We start from the raw sequence: 17739 nt of genomic DNA on the forward strand, positions 1-17739 counted from the left end.
GGAGCACTTAGGAGGCTCGGTAGGTTAAGCCTCCAACTCGTGATCTCAGCTCAGATCTTGAACTCAGGGGTGTGAGTTCAAACCTCACCTTGGGCTCCATGCTGGGCATAGAGCCTACCTGAAAGAAGCAGAGAAGGGAGGGAGGAAGGGAGGAAGGCGGGGGGAAGGAGAGAGAAAGGAAGGAAGGAAGGGAGGAATGGAGGAAGGAAGAAAAGAATCAAGATAATGTGTGCAGGGCACCTGGTGGGCTTAGTCATTAGAGCACGTGACTCTTGATCTTGGGGTCATCAGTTCAAGCACCACATCTGGTGTAGAGATTTTTTTTTAAAAGGATAATGCACATAATTTTTTAAAAACCATAACCTGTTTAGTAATTCCAGCAAACTTCTTCTGTAAAAGGCTAAATAGTGAATATCTTGGGCTTACAGGTCTTAGAGTATCTGCCATAACTAATCAGTTCTGCTATTGTTAACACAAAATCAGCCATAGATTATATAAATGAGTGACTGTGTTCCAATAAAACTTTATTTACAGAAATAGGCAGCCTGTCTGGGGCCATATTTTGCTGACAGTTGAGCTGCAAGATAATATGAAATGAAAAACCAAAGCTTGCATTCCCAGAGGCAGAATAACCACATTTACCCGGTTTTGTATTCTTTGGGTGTTTACCCCCATAATTCTAGGTAATATGCTTATAGCTTTATTTCCTGATTTATTAATCTTACATGGCATCTACTGAGCCCCTTATGAAATATGAGAAAATTGTGTGACTCATATTATCTCTTCCTTCCACTATTCCCCAAGACTCAACTTTTATAAACATACATATTTGTAGTTTTTCTTTTGTTTACCTTTATTACTTTGTTATTTCTTTTTCTGTTAACAGGACACCATTCCTCTTGATTCTCCATGATGTGAGGATTGGGTTATTCCTTCTTCACCTTATACTCTTGCCTATCTTGCCTGACTATTGTCAACTCCTGCTAGCTTTCCAGTACCCATGTTACAATAGTTGCACTCCATTTTGTATATTGACTAGGTCTTTGGTGCTCTGCCAGAAGTTAACTCTAAAAATGCAAACTAAGAAAGAGCATTCACAACATTTTAATTATATAAATATTAATCACTATAGAACCAAGTAGTGTGATTGGAAAAAGAAATGTAATCCTCAGGTACTAAATCTATCTCTCTACAGAGAATGTTCCAAGCATCAAAGCCATGTGGATTGTTTTTTCTTATACTCCAGCAAATATTCATAATTGTGTCATGTATTAGTTTGCAGTTTTATCCTAAAAAACCCAACATTAATCCTCAAGAACTTTGGTTCTCTGCTCCTTTTCCATGTTGACCTATTCTTGTTTCATGGATGCAATGCTCACACCGAGAGTATCACCAAGACTGCTGTTTTTTGAATTCTCTCTATCCATTCCCTGGGAACCATCCTTGGGTTTCTTGTCTTAGTTCTTCTCTCTGAAACGGTTGGTTGTCCTCGAGGCTATCTTCATTGTCCATTTATATCTATGTATGAAAGCCAGACTGGTTGATGTGGGGAGTTTGTCGTGGTTTCTTCTGTACTTGTGTAGCCCTTTTCTCTACAGATCTTCTTCTGGAATAGGAAGACCAAGTCCATGGACAGGGAAGGTCGTCTGGTAGGCTTAATTGTGCCCAGGCACAAAACTGAATTCTAAACACAGAGATGTTGGTAGCTAAGACAAAGTCTCTGTTGTCCAGCAATTTTCTCTTTTGTATCTTCTGAGCTGTGGCTCACTCTGCTATGTCATTACATCCCTTTCCACCTTCTAGAATTCTATCTAAATCTGATCTCTGTTGGTATCCCCTTCTGTTCTTCTCTGTCTTATAAGATTATTCCATTTCATACCTGATTCTTTAGGCTTCTCAGTGAAACTGTGAGAAGGAGGCAAGGTAAATGTGTGCATTTGCCTTCAATCTTGTTCTTCTTTTGTTTTTTTAAACCATCAGCAGGAACCTAGAAAAACTGAAGCTGTGGGGTACAATTGCCCACTGGTTAAAATGCACAAGATAGATTTACCTTTGGGGGGAAAAATGCCTACTACTAGGTATTTCCCCAAAGGATACAAAAATGCACACTCGAAAGAGTACATGCACCCTGGTGTTTATAGCAGGATTATCAACAATAGCCAAGCTATGGAAAGAGCCCAGATGCCTATCAACTGATGAAAGGATAAAGAACAGGTGGTATATATATCACACAATGGACTATTACTCAACCGTCAAAAGGAATGAAATCTTAGCGCTTGCAACGACATGAATGGAGCTAAAGTATATTATGCTAAGTGAAATACGTCAATCAGAGAAAGACATATATGATTTCACTTATATGTGGAATTTAAGAAACAAACGGAATGAACAATCTGGATGGAAAAAAAGAGGGAAAGGGGGAAACAAATCATGAGAGACTCTTAACAAACAAATAGAGATGGAGGGAGGTGGGTGGGGAATGGGCTAGACAGGTGATGGAGATGAAGGAGGTCACTTGTTATAATGAGAGCTGGGTGTTGTATGTAAATGATGAACCACTGAACTCTACTCCTGAATCAATATTGAGCTAATTAGAATTTAAATTTAAAAATAAATAAATAAATAAAACAATTGCTTAGATTTTTCCATATTTAAATATAAAGAACAGGGGCGCCTGGGTGACTCAGTGGGTTAAAGCCTCTGCCTTCAGCTCAGGTCATGATCTCAGGGTCCTGGGATCGAGCCCCGCATCCGGCTCTCTGCTCAGCAGGGAGCCTGCTTATCCCCCCCACCCACCTGCCTCTCTGCCTACTTGTGATCTCTCTCTCTCTGTCAAATAAATAAATACAATCTTTTTTAAAATAAATAAATAAATATAAGGCATAAATACTGCTAAAAAAGAGATTTGCCAGTGCCTAAACACCTTTAAGACAGAATTTCAACCCGGATTTTCCCTACTCTAAAGAGTAAGTTTGTGGCCAGAGTTCTTCATATTTTAGGGGTATTTGAAAGAATATTATTAATCCATTAGGCAGAACTGTTTTCTCCTTCCTCTCTGCATATTGATATCATTGATCATATTACCAGCCTGGAAAGCTAAAAGTGAACAAACTCAGCAGCCTACGCTGAACAAAGTAAGGAGTGAGTTGATTGCTCCTCTAGGAGTTTTGAACTCACACACTGGCTCCTGCCATCCTGGTGCTCAGAGATCTGAGCAAAGCTTCTGGAAACCGTCAGGCAGGATTTGGTGACTGGATGGGTCTGTTTGCTTCAAGGATTCTCCCCTGGGAGAAAAGTCCTTCCAGCATCTCCACCCAGATGGTGCATCCCCTTTAAGATGTTGAAAGGGTTAATTCCTTGACCTTCTGAGACAGAGAAGCCTGTGTGTGTTCAAGTGGCTGAGCAGGATGCACAGAAATCTAAGATGTGAGTCATTGGTTCCAGGAACGTAACATTCTTGATGAAGAACCATCCACAGCAGCCAGCAGTAATGAGGACATCTTTAAATTAATTGGACTCCTTCATAAATCCAAAGGATAAATTAAATAAATGAATTGTCTGAGGTCAGCTGATTTGCAGTTTATATTTTTTCTGCAAAGACTCAACTGTAGATTTATTTTTGCATTTCTGAAGCCCCATGATTTAGTGCTGGTGCCTTTTTGAGCCTTTGATAAATGCCATTATTATTAAGGCCATGCAAGGTATGGTATGTGTTACCTACATACCTGCATACCCTGCAAGGTATGCAGATGTGTTTGCCACAACACTCACTTATGTCCTCTGTACAAAAAGCACAATCATGATGCCAAGAATGTTATTTAAAACAGGGGGGAAAATAAAGGTCTTTTTTTTTTCTAATACTATAATGCACCACTTGAATATTCATCTATAAATTGGAACCACTCTGTGGGCATGTTTATGAACCTGTTGGGCCTTCGGAATAAAAAGCAGTTTCTAGTACTGATCCAGGGACTTTGTTTGAAAATGCCAAAGCACCTAGGTGTTCACTAGTTTGCGTTTTGTAACCATGTAAAATGGACACTGCCCAACCGTTCTTTAGCCACTTTGAGGGAAAAAAAAACACCACGACCTGTGACGGTTGGTTTTGCCCATGAGCCTCCCTAGATCTCTGGATGGGGCCCTATCTGGTTAAACATTATCTTTGGGTGTGTCTGTCGGAGTTGTTCCAGGAAAGATTAGCATGTGAATCTGCAGGCTAAGTAAAGCAGATGGCCTTCCCCAACGCGGGCACTTTCCAATCTGTTGAGAGCCTGAAGGGAAGAAAAAGACCAAGGAGGGGTTGGATCTGTCCGGTCTCTGCCTGATTTCAGAGGTGGCGCCTCTGTCTTCTTCCGCCCGAGGGGCTCCTGGGTCTCAGGCTTTAACGCCTGGACTGGAATCTACGTTCTTGCTCTCTGCCTCTCAGGCTTTGAAACTACACCTGCAGCTTTCCTAGGCCTACAGCTTGCGGACAGAGACTCAGGGAAGATTAGGGTTCAAAGCCGATGGCCACAAAGAAATTCTTGAGACATCTTGGGTGCAAAAGGTGGTTATATTAAAGGGGACAGGACCTGTGGGCAGAAAGAGCAGTGTGCGTTAGGAGTGGAACATTATATGCTTTCAAATTGGGTGGGGATTAGGGATAGGGTAAGTGTCCCAGGTTTTTTGGAAGCAAGGTTTCCTGGACCTGTAGGGGGTACGCTGTTAAGAAAACGTCATTTATTACTGTTTAGTAAAAACTCAGACATGAGACTTTTCAGATGTATATCGGTGGGTCATATGCTTGGGGGATGATTACCAACATGTATCTTGGCGGGTGGAGATAAAGGAAGTTTCCAAAGAAATCTTTGTATGTTAAAGTAGACTTGCATGGTGGGGGGTGGGGGGGGAGGGAGTTGGCTAAGATTGCAGTTTGCCCTTAGCAAAGTATTAACATCAAGGCAGCAGAGTCTGTAGAGGGAGGTCACTGGCCTCTTTCAGGGTCTTGTCAATGGGCTGTGAGTAGTAAGGAAACTTAAATTTTTATTTTGCCTTTGTTTTCCACATCAGACAGCAGACTGGACTTCTCCACCTCCAGAATCCTGTGAGCCAATACCTTAGAATAAATAAAAAGGTAAACAAACAACTAATGCTATTGGTTCCATCTCTCTGGAGAAACCCCTACTAATACACCACCTAACACTTCCATTGTTGTATTTCAAGGACAATAACTATGTTGTCTGTTCTCACACCTTTCACTCCAGAATGACATTGGGGAGGGGTTGTTCAGACTGGTAATTTACCTGCTGCAATTTTCCCCCACTTTGGAAACAGGTTGGTGAGACCCAGTGGACAAGAAAGTGTGTGATGTCACCCCCAAGCCCTTCACACACGAAGTTGGGGCTGTGGGGCAGGATGGCCCTGGGAGAATATTAGGATAACTTCCATTTTTAAAACCAGGGGCAGAAATATGGCTCTGTGTTTGACTTGCCTGGGGAATCTCCTCTGGTTGTCAGCCAGCTTGGAGAAAGGTGAGGGTTCCCCCATGCCCCCGTGAAGGTTTTCCTCTAGCTCAGAAGGAGAGCTTGGGACTGGCCTCCCCGCCCCCTCCCTCCCACATGTGGCTCACTGTGGTTTTCTGAGATTGTACCCCCAGGTCCCTGAAGTGACGCAATCTATAAGACACAGGGGCTCATGGCCCTTCTCCTGACATGCTTTTGGCGTCTTACACCTTCCTTCCAGCTAAGCCACAGCCCAGCGGGTTTGCTCTGAGAGCCAGCCTCACAGGGACGCAGTCCACGCTTGCTTCCTCTGATTGTTTCCAGCAAGCCAGCTGCAGGTGAAGGGCCCAGTATGGGCCTCAGTTGGGGCCCAAGGGAGCTACAGGGAACGCAGACCTTTCCTGGTCTCTCCAGGCCATTCTCCTCCCAGGGTACTCTGCAGGCCCCTGGACCCTGAGCTAGGAATCCAGTTAGGGAAAGAACAGGTCCAGACGTTTCCTGCTGGACTTGAATAGCTGATCCCAGGTTCCAGGAACCCTGGGAGTTGTGTTCTGCCCGGCATCTAGCACAGCCCCAGAGAGTAAGTTGAGAATGAAGGGACGTTCTGTCGGCACTGTTGTAATCCTTGAGGTACCCGTGGAGGCCTCATGCCGACGGCTACACATCAAAGTCACTGTTTGGCCTCCTTGCCAGAGCAGTTCACAATCCAACCGCCTGGGCGCTTCGACGACAAGGAACAGCATCCCTTTGTTGTAACCAAGCTGTAAATAGAGGCATCACACAGAAATCAGGAATTAGAGCTTTAGGGGCAACTGGGTGGCTCAGTCTGTTAAGCACCTGCCTTCGGCTCAGGTTGTGATCCCAGGGTGCTGAGATCGAGTCCTGTGTCTGGCGGAGAGCCTGCTTCTCCCTCTGCACATGCTCCCTCTCTCTCTCAAATAAGTAAAATCTTTTTTAAAAAAGTAATTAGACCTTGAGCTCGAAAGAAAATATGCGTGCGAGCACTGAGTGAGAGGCTGGCAGTGGGAGCTGTGTATTTCCCCAAGATGGGCAGGGAAAGTTTCACAGAGTGGTCGGGCATTCAAGACACATTCAAAATGTGGCTATAAAAGAGGAGGTGGACCGTGAGGGAGCAAATAATCACGTGTTCCTGGTATTTCTTGGAGCCTGGCATGTCCAAAACTCCTCAGGCCTCCTGAGCACACAGTCTACAGCACCCAGGAGAGACTGGCAGGACTCCAGAGACCAGATGCTTCCAACACCAACAACACTGGGATCTGCATTCTTGGGGGCTGGCTCATGGTCTCAGAAGGCTCATTTCTTAACGGCTTCTCGGGACAGTATGTACGGACCATCCATCATGAGCCAGGGAACTGAATACGCACTAGGGGAAGGGGAAGGGAAGAAGGGAAGAGTCAGGTCCCATGGCAGAGACAGCATGGCCCTCCTGTGCAGGTATGCACGTAACGACTGCTGTAGAGACAGAGAACCCCATGTGAGCAGGCCTCCCCGACCCCGACTCAGGAGAGGGTGGAGGAGGCAACACCACGTCTGAGAGGATTGCACGAAGACCCGAACCAGGAGTAGGAATTAGCTGAGGGGTGAAGGGTCCCTGTGGAGAGAATGTTCAGGAGTTTAGAGTTTATTCTATAAAACCCATGAAGAATCACTGCAAAGTTTTTGTTTCAATCTGTGTGACGTGACTGTCCTCCATAGGCTGCCTGCTCGGCGGGGAGCCTGCTTCTCCTTCTCCCTCTGCCTGCCACTTTGCCCACTTGTGCTCTCTGTCCTGTCAAAGAAATAAATAAAATCTTTAAGAAAAAAGTGCTCTAGATGACAATGCACTTCCATGTGTGTCTTAATTAATTAATTAATTATTTTAAAGATTTTATTTGTTTATTTGACAGAGAGAGATCACAAGTAGGCAGAGAGGCAGGCAGAGAGAGAGAGAGGAGGAAGCAGGCTCCCCGCTGAGCAGAGAGCCCGATGCGGGACTTGATCCCAGGACCCTGAGATCATGACCTGAGCCGAAGGCAGCAGCTTAACCCACTGAGCCACCCAGGCGCCCCCCGTGTGTGTCTTAAAACTACGCTTAGTGATACCACATTGGTAGCTTGTAATTGGCTGTGGTGGGAGTATTTACACCACAGAAATCAGTGGACTGTACAAACCAGAGCTTTCTCTACTCCAGAGAGCCTGGTGTTAGGCATTCATCAGCACACCACAGGGCCCTGAGATGAGAGCACTTAATGGACAGTCGCAGTGGGTGTCATCTTAGCAAACAGGAAGACAAACAGGTGGCAGCAAACAGAGCCGGCTTTGTGGATTCAGGGCTGAGAAGTGAGGCCTTCTTCCTGGTGTCTTCCATTCTTGCGTGTCACGGGGACTAAAGTCAAGGGCTGGGTTTGAGGGAGGAGATGAAGAGAGAGGCATGTGACCAGAGATCCAAACCAAGAGGCTGCGAGACAAGAGGTGGGAGGCAGACAGAGAACAGGCAAGGGACCCAAGGCTGTCAGAAGGAATGACGTGGGCTGCTGGCAGAAAATCAGAATGCCCACTGCATGGGAGAGGTGTCAGAGGCAGGGAGAGTAGCTGAATGTAAGACTTCAGAGCAGCCACGTTTGGAAGAGTCTGAGAGGTGCCCATGTGCAGGCATGGAACTGCAGACAGTGAACACACAGTGGTGCCTGAGACAGACACAATCCACCCTGCATTCTGGGGAGCAAGGCAAATGATAGGTGAAGACACATAATTACAGAATAGTGGCAGGCACTATGAAGGAAATAAAAGGATGCTGTGACACCAAGTAATTGGAAGTTTGCTTTTTATAGAGTGATGGACATAAGCAAAATTGAAGATTGGAAAGGAGAAATCCATTTAAATGTCTTTATAAAGTTGAAAAGTATCTTATAAAAAGTAACTCTCCCTCCCGTCCTTGATGTCAGACTTCAAGTTTCTCTCTCTAGAAGCAGCTATAGTTTGTTATATCCATTTCCAGAGATATTTCAGGAATGAGTCATTTGAAGACCGGTATGTGCAAAGGCCCTGAGGTAGAAAGAGTTTGTTGTATTCTAGTCTACAGCTGCACTTCTCAAACTTTAATTTGTATACAAGTCACTTGGATATCTTGTAGAAATCCTGACTCTGGTTCAGGATGTCTGGAGTAGATCTTGAGATTTCTAATAAGTTTCTGAGACTGCTGATCCAGCAATTTCAGTTACAGTAGGAAAACCCTAGGGGAACTTTGGAGGGCAATCTGGCCAGAATGTCGTGAGAGTCGTGAGAATGGTTCAAGATGGGGCTGGAGAGGAGAATGGGGCATGCTTAGTTAAGGCTTAGGGGATTCAGTAAGAAGCTTGGATATTATTCTAAGTGCAACAGGAAACCACTGAAGGATTTTACGCAGACTAAGGGGTAGAAGTGGCATCACATGACCAAATTTTTGTTTCTAAATCACTCTAGCTGCTGTTTGGGCTGGCAAAGCAACAATGGGGAGACCCACTGGGAGGCTATTGCACAAATGTCACCCAGAGATGATGCTGACCAGACGTGGTGTGGTAATCAAGGAAACGGATAGACGCAGTCATACTCCAAATGGGTTTGAAGATAGAACTGAAAAAACTCCCTAATGAGTTGGATATGGGGAGTGAGGGAAGGAGATAAATGAAGGATGCCTCTTGGGGTCTGGTCTTGAGCAGGGGAGTGACTGAGTTGCCATTTATTGAGACAGAAGGAGGCATGGTGACAGCCAGGGTGAGGGTAGGGGTTTGGGAAGCCTTGAGAATTGAGTGAATTGAAGTGGAGATGTCCAGGAGACACATCTGTGAGTCCGGGGCTCCGAGAAGGCTCGGCTTGACATATAAATTGGGAGTTGTCTGTGTCAACACTTTGTAAGGCCATGAGAAGGGAAGAAGCCAACTAGGAAAAGAATGTAGATAGAGAAGAGCAGAAGCTCTAGGAAAAACCCCTGGAGACACCAACATTTAATAGAGACTGGGTAGAAAGAGCCACCAGAGGTGAAACAGGGAGACTGCACACAACCACCACCATTGGCTTAAGAACCCAAAGCATCTGTGTTTTACTTCTCTTTTTCATCTGGCGTTCCTGGAATTACTCTAGAAGGAAAAAGAAGGGCAGGAAGGTGAGTGAGGACCACATATGGAACCCATCTCCCAGCTGTGGGGAGACCAGCTCAGCATCTGTCAAATCGTAGCTGCCCAGTAGATGCCTATTAAGGTAAAGGTGAAGCCTGTAAATCGCATAGCAACACAAATTACGGAGCAAAAGAAAATGCCAGCCCCTTCCCCTTCCTGTTCTCTTCTTTGTGTTGACCTATTACTCTAATAAGTTATTCATTGTGTACCAAATGATCATTTTCTTATAATTTCTTTATTACTCTTTCTTGATTTACAGTATCACATTAGATTTTCACACATTGGAGCCTAGGGGACATCTTTGTTTATTAGTTTATAACTCAAAATGAATATTTCATATATACACACATTTAAAACGAAGGCAGGGAAACTGTTAACCCAGTTTTATCTTAACACTAAAATTTTATTATCGCTAATTCTCAAGCTTCTGTGCACTGTGCAAACAATCCTTGAGGAATGAATGTTATTAATTATTAATAACTATTAAATTATCACGGAGTTTGATTCTCCCCCAAGTATACTTCATAACTGTGGAGCAGGGCAAGGGCCTCTGTTCCTGCCTGGGTCCTGCTGGGTCCTGGGTTCCTGCTCAGACAAAACCGAACCCCTCCCAGCAGCCCAGCCCTCAGGGTGTAGGCCAGGCCCTGAGCTTACAAGCCCTGGTCTGTGGGGCGCCTCAGGCCTAGGACATCTTCTTGGATGGAAGATTGAACCTGTCTCTCAGGAAATGCTTCGCAGGGCCATGTGACTCTGATGTTTGCCACAAGCTGGAGGAGGTTGTGTTTGGAGTTTGTCCTTTTCTTCATCTGCTAAGGGTCGAATGGCATCCCCCTCAAAATTTATATGTTGAAGTTCCAACTCTCAGGGCCTTGGAAAGTGACTGACTTTGAAGGAAAGGCCTCCAAAGAGGGGCCTTTTGTTTGAGAGACAATGAGTTGAAAATGGGATTGTTAAGCACCTGCCCTGTTCCTAGCTGTCCCCAATCCCAGGTGAACTCTCTTCTTCCCTGGAAACCCTTTGAATCGTGGCCCCATGATGGAGTTGGAGATGGCATGAAGAGCCCGATGAAGTATTTGCGAGGAGATTAGCAAGCAAACATCCCAGACAGAGGGACAACCGTGTGTGAGCCAAGAATAGAGAAGCCACAGGAGAAAGCAAACCTGCCAGCACCTTGACATTGGACTTCTAGCCTCCAGAATTGTGAGAAAATGGATTTCTGTCGTGGAAGCCCCTGTCTGTGGTCTCTGTGAGGGCAGCCTGAGCAGACTAATACACCCCAGTCCTTGGACCGTCCTCAGTGTCCTCACAGTGTGTCTCCCATTCAACTCTGCTTCTAAAGGGTCCCCACCCAGGCTAGCCCTCATGAGGATCACCCTCTCTCTCTCTTAAAACCTTATCTTGGGGACGCCTGGGTGGCTCAGTTGGTTAAGCCACTGCCTTCAGCTCAGGTCATGATCCCAGGGTCCTGGGATCGAGTCCCACATCGGGCTCCTTGCTCAGTGGGGAACCTGCTTCTCTCTCTGCCTCTGCCTACCACAATGCCTGCTTGTGCTCTCTCTTTCTCTCTCTGACAAATAAATAAATAAAATCTTAAAAAAAAAAAAAAACCTGATCTTGGCAGCTGCATGTTGGAGATTAATATTAAAGTGTAAGGAACTGTGAACAGCTTCATATATTACCCTGATCATGGCAGTGACCCAGCCCAGGAAAGGAGAAGCCAAGTTGAGCGGCACTTTGAACTTCAACAGCCACCTTTTTTTTTATAAATTTTTTTTTAAGATTTTATTTATTTATTTGACAGACAGAGATCACAAGGAGGCAGAGAAGCAGGAAGAGAGAGAGGGAGGAAAGCAGGCTCCCTGCTGAGCAGAGAGCCTGATATGGGGCTCGATCCCAGGACTCTGAGATCATGACCTGAGCCGAAGGCAGAGGCTTAACCCACTGAGCCACCCAGGCGCCCCTCAACAGCCACCTTTGAGCAGACAGGAAATGCAGGGGAGTGGAGGGGCCCATCTGTCCTGTTCCCACCCCATCTAAGGCCATGCCTTGCACCTGCCCCGTTCCCAAGGCCTGTTTGCAACTGCCATCCCCAGGTGGTCACTGTTCTTCTCTGGAAGCCCTTTGAATGGCAGTCCTGTAGGAGTCAAATATTAACTGCTGCCAGGTGTTTCCTCAGGCCACCTCCCACTGTGTGGGCTAACCCATCCTAATGAAAGGGACTGGAGTGTCTTCTTTCAGTGGGAGACCAAACAGCCTCTGATGGAGGGTGGGAGAGAAGTTTAAGAGGACCAGCGCCCCCCCCGACCTCGGCCCATGCTGGAATCCGCTGGGAAACTTCTCTTCCCATGAGTAAGTACAGTGATTGTTTTCTTAATAGTACACATCTGTAGCTGGAAAGAGCACAAGGAAAAGAAGCTCTAATAGCAATTTACTTTGTGGGGATTTCTTCCTCTAGCATGGGTCACTGACCCCGAGCAAAACAACCCTGAGTCTGGAGAAAACACATTTCGGGAAGGGATCTGAATATTACAATTGTATTTATCTAGCTATCTGAGCCATGAAAAAACATTTTAAAATATATTCCACCACACCCACCCCTTCCCCTACAAAGGTAAACTGATTAAATGCAGCTATCATTAGGCTGTGGACAACCTTGTCAAATGGGCCTCACTTAAAAGCAGGAATGGGTAAGGGAGTTGAGTCTGGATACTTTAAAGAGCAGAAGGAGGGTACGAGCCTTTTTTCCTGGATTGCTGGCTCTGCAGAGACTGGGAACAGCTGGCCACTATCTGTCTTGGATTGTCTACAGGTAAGAAAAATCCCCAGTCCAGACTGCTTTCCTCATTCTCTACACACACTTTTCAGACTCACCTGGGCTCTCGGGCTCCCTGCTCAGCAGGGATCCTGCTTCCTCTCTCTCTCTCTCTCTGTCTGCCTCTCTGCCTACTTGTGATCTCTGTCAAATAAATAAATAAAATATTAAAAAAAAAAAAAAAAGACTAACCTGGGCTGTCAAGTGCAGGATGGGAAGGTAGGTGAGGCCTCAGAGGTCTCCTAGCCTCTCCAGTCCCTCAGGACTTTCCTCTCTGCTATCAAAACCATGTGAGAAACAACTACAAACATACTAGAAAGATGTCAGAAACTCAGCCACCCAGCAGCCTTGCAATGGCTAACAGCTGTCAAGAGCACTTTGACAAACTCAAAACCACACATAGCCTTCAGCTAAAAAAAAAAAATTGTACTCTGTATGTATTCTCAGGTAGGAAGGTCTAGAAGAGCCTAATGAAGCCTCCTCATGCCCCCCAAAGAAACAACTCCCTGACTGAAGCTAGGGACTGTCTTCTTTTTAATTTGTACAACATCCCACCCACTGTGCCTTTTGAAGCATGCCTTCCTGTTAGATACAGGGACCACTAGGACCTTCTGCTGTGTCTTAGTGGATAGCACAGATGTGGAAGAGACACAGGCTTTGGAATCAGATTTATTTCTGTTTGTGTCCCAGATCTGCAAACCTGGGCAAGTTCATTCTTTCTGTGCATCAGTTTCCTCATATGTAAAATGTGATAATGATGGTAACTACCTCTTTTGGGGTGTGTGTGTGTGTGTGTGTGTGTGTGTGTGTGTGTGTAGGGCTGCCCCAACACCTACAACAGGTAACGCTCTGACACCAGCTGGGTGTCCTACAGTTCAACGCGATCGTGACACAGTGCCCCCGGAGAGAGCCTCGGGTCCCACAGGTTAAGGGTGCAGTCCTACGAGACTTCCCACCCGCACCCGAGTGCCAGTTCCAAATCTGGGTTGTTACCTTTTCTTCTGACCCACTGGCTCTAAATCAAAGGTTCCCATGACCTCCTCCTCGTGTTCGATTATTTTGCTAGAGCAGTTCACAGAACTCAGGAACATTTTCCTCACTTGATCACTGGTTTATTATAAAAGGAACAGGCATGTGGAAGAGATGCCGAGGACGAGGGATGGGGAGAGGGCAGGGAAAGGACAGAGCTGCCCTGCCCTCCGGTGCAGCCTCTCCTGCAGCCTCCAATGTTCACCAAACTAACTGAAAGCTCTCTAAACCCGGTCCATTAGGATTTTATGAAGGCTTCACTGCATAAACACGACTGATTCACGGAGGTGGCCACACCACCTCCAACCCTCTTGGCCCCGCCCCCTCCGGAAGTCAGGAGGCGGGGACTAACCGGTCCACCCCTCTAATCTGATTGGGCCTCCGGCCCTTGGGTTTGGCCTGGAATTCACCTCATTAACATAACAAAAGGCCCGTATCGCTCTCCTCCAGGAAAGTTCTGAGGATTTGGGTAACTGTTAGAGGTGGGGACACAGACCACATGTCTATTTCATATAAATCACCATATCACGTGACCTCACTGGGTTAGTGAGGATTAAATGAATGAGTGCTCAACCATAGCACACCGTAAAAGCATTCAGTAGTATTGGGGTGAGCTGTGTGAGCCTCAGTTTCCCCATCTACAGCATGGACCTATTATTATAAGGATTCAACGAGATCCTGAATGTCAAGTACCTGGCTCAATGAACGTTTATTCCTTTTGTACTATGTTAGGGAAAGCTGGTAATTCTGTAACACCTCATCTGGCAGGAACATTCATTGACACCGATGTCCTTACCCCGCTCAACAGCCCAATAGTCAGAATGAGTATCACCAAAGTCACACTCTGAGGACTGGTTTCTTGGTAGTGACACTTTCACTTTCCAGACACAAACTTCTTTTGAACACTGAGGGTGAGTCAGACACAAAGCCGCCACATTCCGAGCTTTATCTCATTTAATCCTTAAAACAACACTATGAGGTAAATATTATCGACCCTGTTTTGCAGATAAGGAAACTGGGGCATGGGGAAGGTAAAGAACTTGCCCACAATCACACCATCAGTCCTTAAACCCAGGCCTTTCTGACTACTGAGCGGGGCCTTAAAGCTCTGTGGTTTCCAGAAGCAGAGCTGATGGCTAAGCAGCTGATGCCACAGAACGTGTCACTGGCAGGCATGAGGATGAAATGCCAACTGAATATTACCCCCACCTTAAAAGACCACCAGAGACGTGAGTCAAAGCCAATCAGCAAGGGTCCTTTATTGCAGGTTCGAACCTGGACCTCTGCGTCGCTCCTTGCCGATAATGCCGAGAGGTCCAGAGCTGGGTCGGTGTGGGATTTTTATAGACGGGTACAAACAAGTTTCGGGTAGGGCTGTGCTAATTGGTCCACAGTTTGAACAGGTATACCTGGCGCCAGTGGATTGGGCCAGGGGGACCCGAGTACACAAGCAGGGGTCCGCACGAAAGCAGACAAAGGGTCCGCGTGTGAGCAGACAAAGGATCCGGGAGAAAGCTGACAAAGCAATCTTACAGAAGCAGACCTGGCCGGTTAGCCCGCGCATGCGCGAAAAAGCAAGCGTTCGTAGAGAAGCGAAACTAGCTGGTTAGAAACGCACTTCTAGCTGGGGGAGGGGGTGTGTTTTGTTTTGTTTTGTTTTGTTTTGTTTTGTTTTTGGTCTCTCAAGGACAGGAGGACGAGAAGAGAGCATAGTCATCGGGGCAGGAGTAGGAGTTTAATATCTTGGTTCCTCCCCACCTGTGCAGCGCAGTCCACCCTCCCCCATCATTGCTCAGGGGTCTCTTCCTGTTCTCTGAATATTGACAACCTGTTGTTTTTTTAATGGCCTTACTGAGATATACTTCACATACTATAGAATTTTCCCATTTAAGTGTACAATGCAATGGCTTTTTTAGTATATCCACAGAGCTGTGAATCATTAGAACATCATCATCTCCAAAAGAAACCTGTGCCCCTGAGCCACTATGCCCCAATACCTCCCTCCCCCACTCACTCCCTCTAGGCTTTAGGCAAATACCCATCTACTTTCTTTATTTGCAGATTTGCCTCTTCAGAGCATTTCATCTGAATGGAGTCACACACTATGTGGTCCTTCGTGGCTGGCTTCTTTCCCAAAAATCTAGTTTTAAAGTAAATAAAAAATGGTTAAAGTTCAATATACGGTACTTGGCACAAAGCAAAGATGTTCAGGAAATACTTACTGAATTGAAATTGATCATAAATGATTGCCCTGTGTCATATAGAAAAAGCTACATTATACTCATCCTTTAAAAAACAGTGAATGATAGCTTTTTAAAAATTTTCCACCAAAAATAGATAAAAACCTAAAATCTATGCTTAAAGGTATCTCAGTCACTGGAAACTTGGCTTTCTGGAGGGACTTGCTCTTGCACACTCCAGAAGGTGGAAGTTTTACAACACTATGGATTCACCCCATTTTTTGTTTGCTTATTCTGTTCTTTATTGTGCCTGATGCTATCAAACCCCATTCCATATATCTATGAGTTTTGATTTCCAAGTCTTTGTCTCTCACCTTAGAGAGTTAATGTGACAGTAGGTTCTAACCCCATACTGGGTCATCTCTTTGATTGATTTATTCATATGCGTCACCTTGTACCATTGCCAGTGAAAATTTAGGATATACTGGTCCAAGACCAGCCTTTGAAAACACTATGTGTTTTCTAATACCAACACTTTGACCATATTTTTCTGCTTGTTGAGTGGTTTATGTGGGAGGAGTTTAAACCCCTTGCTGAAGTTAACATACATCATGTAAACGATAACATTTGATTTACCAAACTTAGAACCAGTAGAGTTTTACCGGTCTGGTAGGATTTGTTATTCCCAAAGCCAGTGAAGAGCATTTTGTGTTTAGTCCTGGGGTGGGTTAAGTAGTATGGGATCCATAAATATTTGGAAAAGTTAGGGCCAAGTCTCCAAAGAGAAGCATGGAGGGATCTGTGCCCAGCCAGAACGTGGCTGCTGAGACTCGGGGTCTGGAGGCCAGAGTGAGGGTGTTTCAGAGCACCCAAACTCCTCCACTGGGGTCCCCCAAAGAACACTTGTTGGGAGTTGGCCAGCCCCCTTCCTGCCCAAGCTCTGTGTAAACCCCTAGTCGGCCTGCTCTAGCTCCTGAGCCCAAAGCCAGGGGATCCATAATTATTAGGATTAGGTATTTTCTTTTGTGACAACTCTGAGCATCATTTTCTTTTTTCTTTTTAATTGAAGTATAGTTGGCATACAGTATTAGTTTCAGGTGTACATCATAATGATTCGACAATTATGTAGGAAATGAACAGCACAATCTAAGTGTAGTTACCATCAGTCACTGCACCAAGTTATTACAATATTATTGACTATATTCCCTATGCTGTACTTTTCATCCCTATGACTTGCTTATTTCATAATTGGAAGCTGGTACCTTTTATCCCCTTCACCTGTTTCACCACCCCCTCCACCTGAGAATGATTTTTATCAGTTTCTTATTTAGTTACCTTGCTAATTCTCCTAAAGTTATCAAAATCCATGGCAATTGTTAGGCACTCTAAATCACCAGGACTTGTGTTTTGTGCGTATCTCTAGTTTAAATAAATATAAATTAATTCTTTGCTTCCGTATCATCTCCAAACTCCTAATACTACTGTTGAATCTTCACACAACCTAGAGCCTACTGTTGGCCATAGCAGCTGCTGGCTTAGGCCAAGCTTAGGGTGTGACACTGCCTCCTGGGTGTTCCCCACATTGGTCAGGGACATCCTCCTGACAGTTTCAGGTACCCGCATAACTATCCTCCTAGACTGCACCAGAGAAGCCTGGCCTTTTCTGGAAAGTTCTGTGATTTGTCTCCAGTAAGCTGTTGCTATGGCTGCAGCAGGGCATCCAGCTTCCCCAGGAGCATCACAGACCCAGACCCTCCTTCTTGCAGCTTTTCCCCTTCCGTGGTCCCTCTCCTCCAGCCCCTTGCCAGTGTCTCCCAGCCCCCACTTTGGCTTACTGTTTCTCGTGCCATTCTGTTCCTAGCTGCTCCTAACTGGCAGGCAGCCAGAAGCCTCGTTCACCAAGTGCGGAAGTCAAGTCTAGTGCAAGTTCCCTTTAAAACTTGGGGCTGACCCAGCATCTTCCCAATTGTATGGACCTTCCTCAGTCTTAGTACTTGATTGTGTTTGATCTACAGAACTGACAAATGTTTCCCGTTTTCCATGCCCAGGCCAGTCTCTTCGGAAATCATCTGGCTCACTCCCAA

The 17739-nt window shown here is 45.6% G+C and overlaps 1 protein-coding gene across 1 annotated transcript in view; it reads left to right on the forward strand.

Annotated features, from left to right (window-relative positions):
• Positions 1-11885: 11885 nt before the first annotated feature.
• MGAT4A (alpha-1,3-mannosyl-glycoprotein 4-beta-N-acetylglucosaminyltransferase A) overlaps positions 11886-17739 on the forward strand; it is a 143083-nt gene continuing 137229 nt past the window's right edge. Inside the window, exon 1 of the mRNA XM_059406153.1 lies at positions 11886-11983. The gene's annotated coding sequence lies outside the window, so the exon portion shown is untranslated. The remainder of the gene's footprint in view (positions 11984-17739) is intronic.

This window comes from Mustela nigripes, chromosome 7, assembly GCF_022355385.1.
Source record: "Mustela nigripes isolate SB6536 chromosome 7, MUSNIG.SB6536, whole genome shotgun sequence".
NCBI lineage: Eukaryota > Metazoa > Chordata > Mammalia > Carnivora > Mustelidae > Mustela > Mustela nigripes.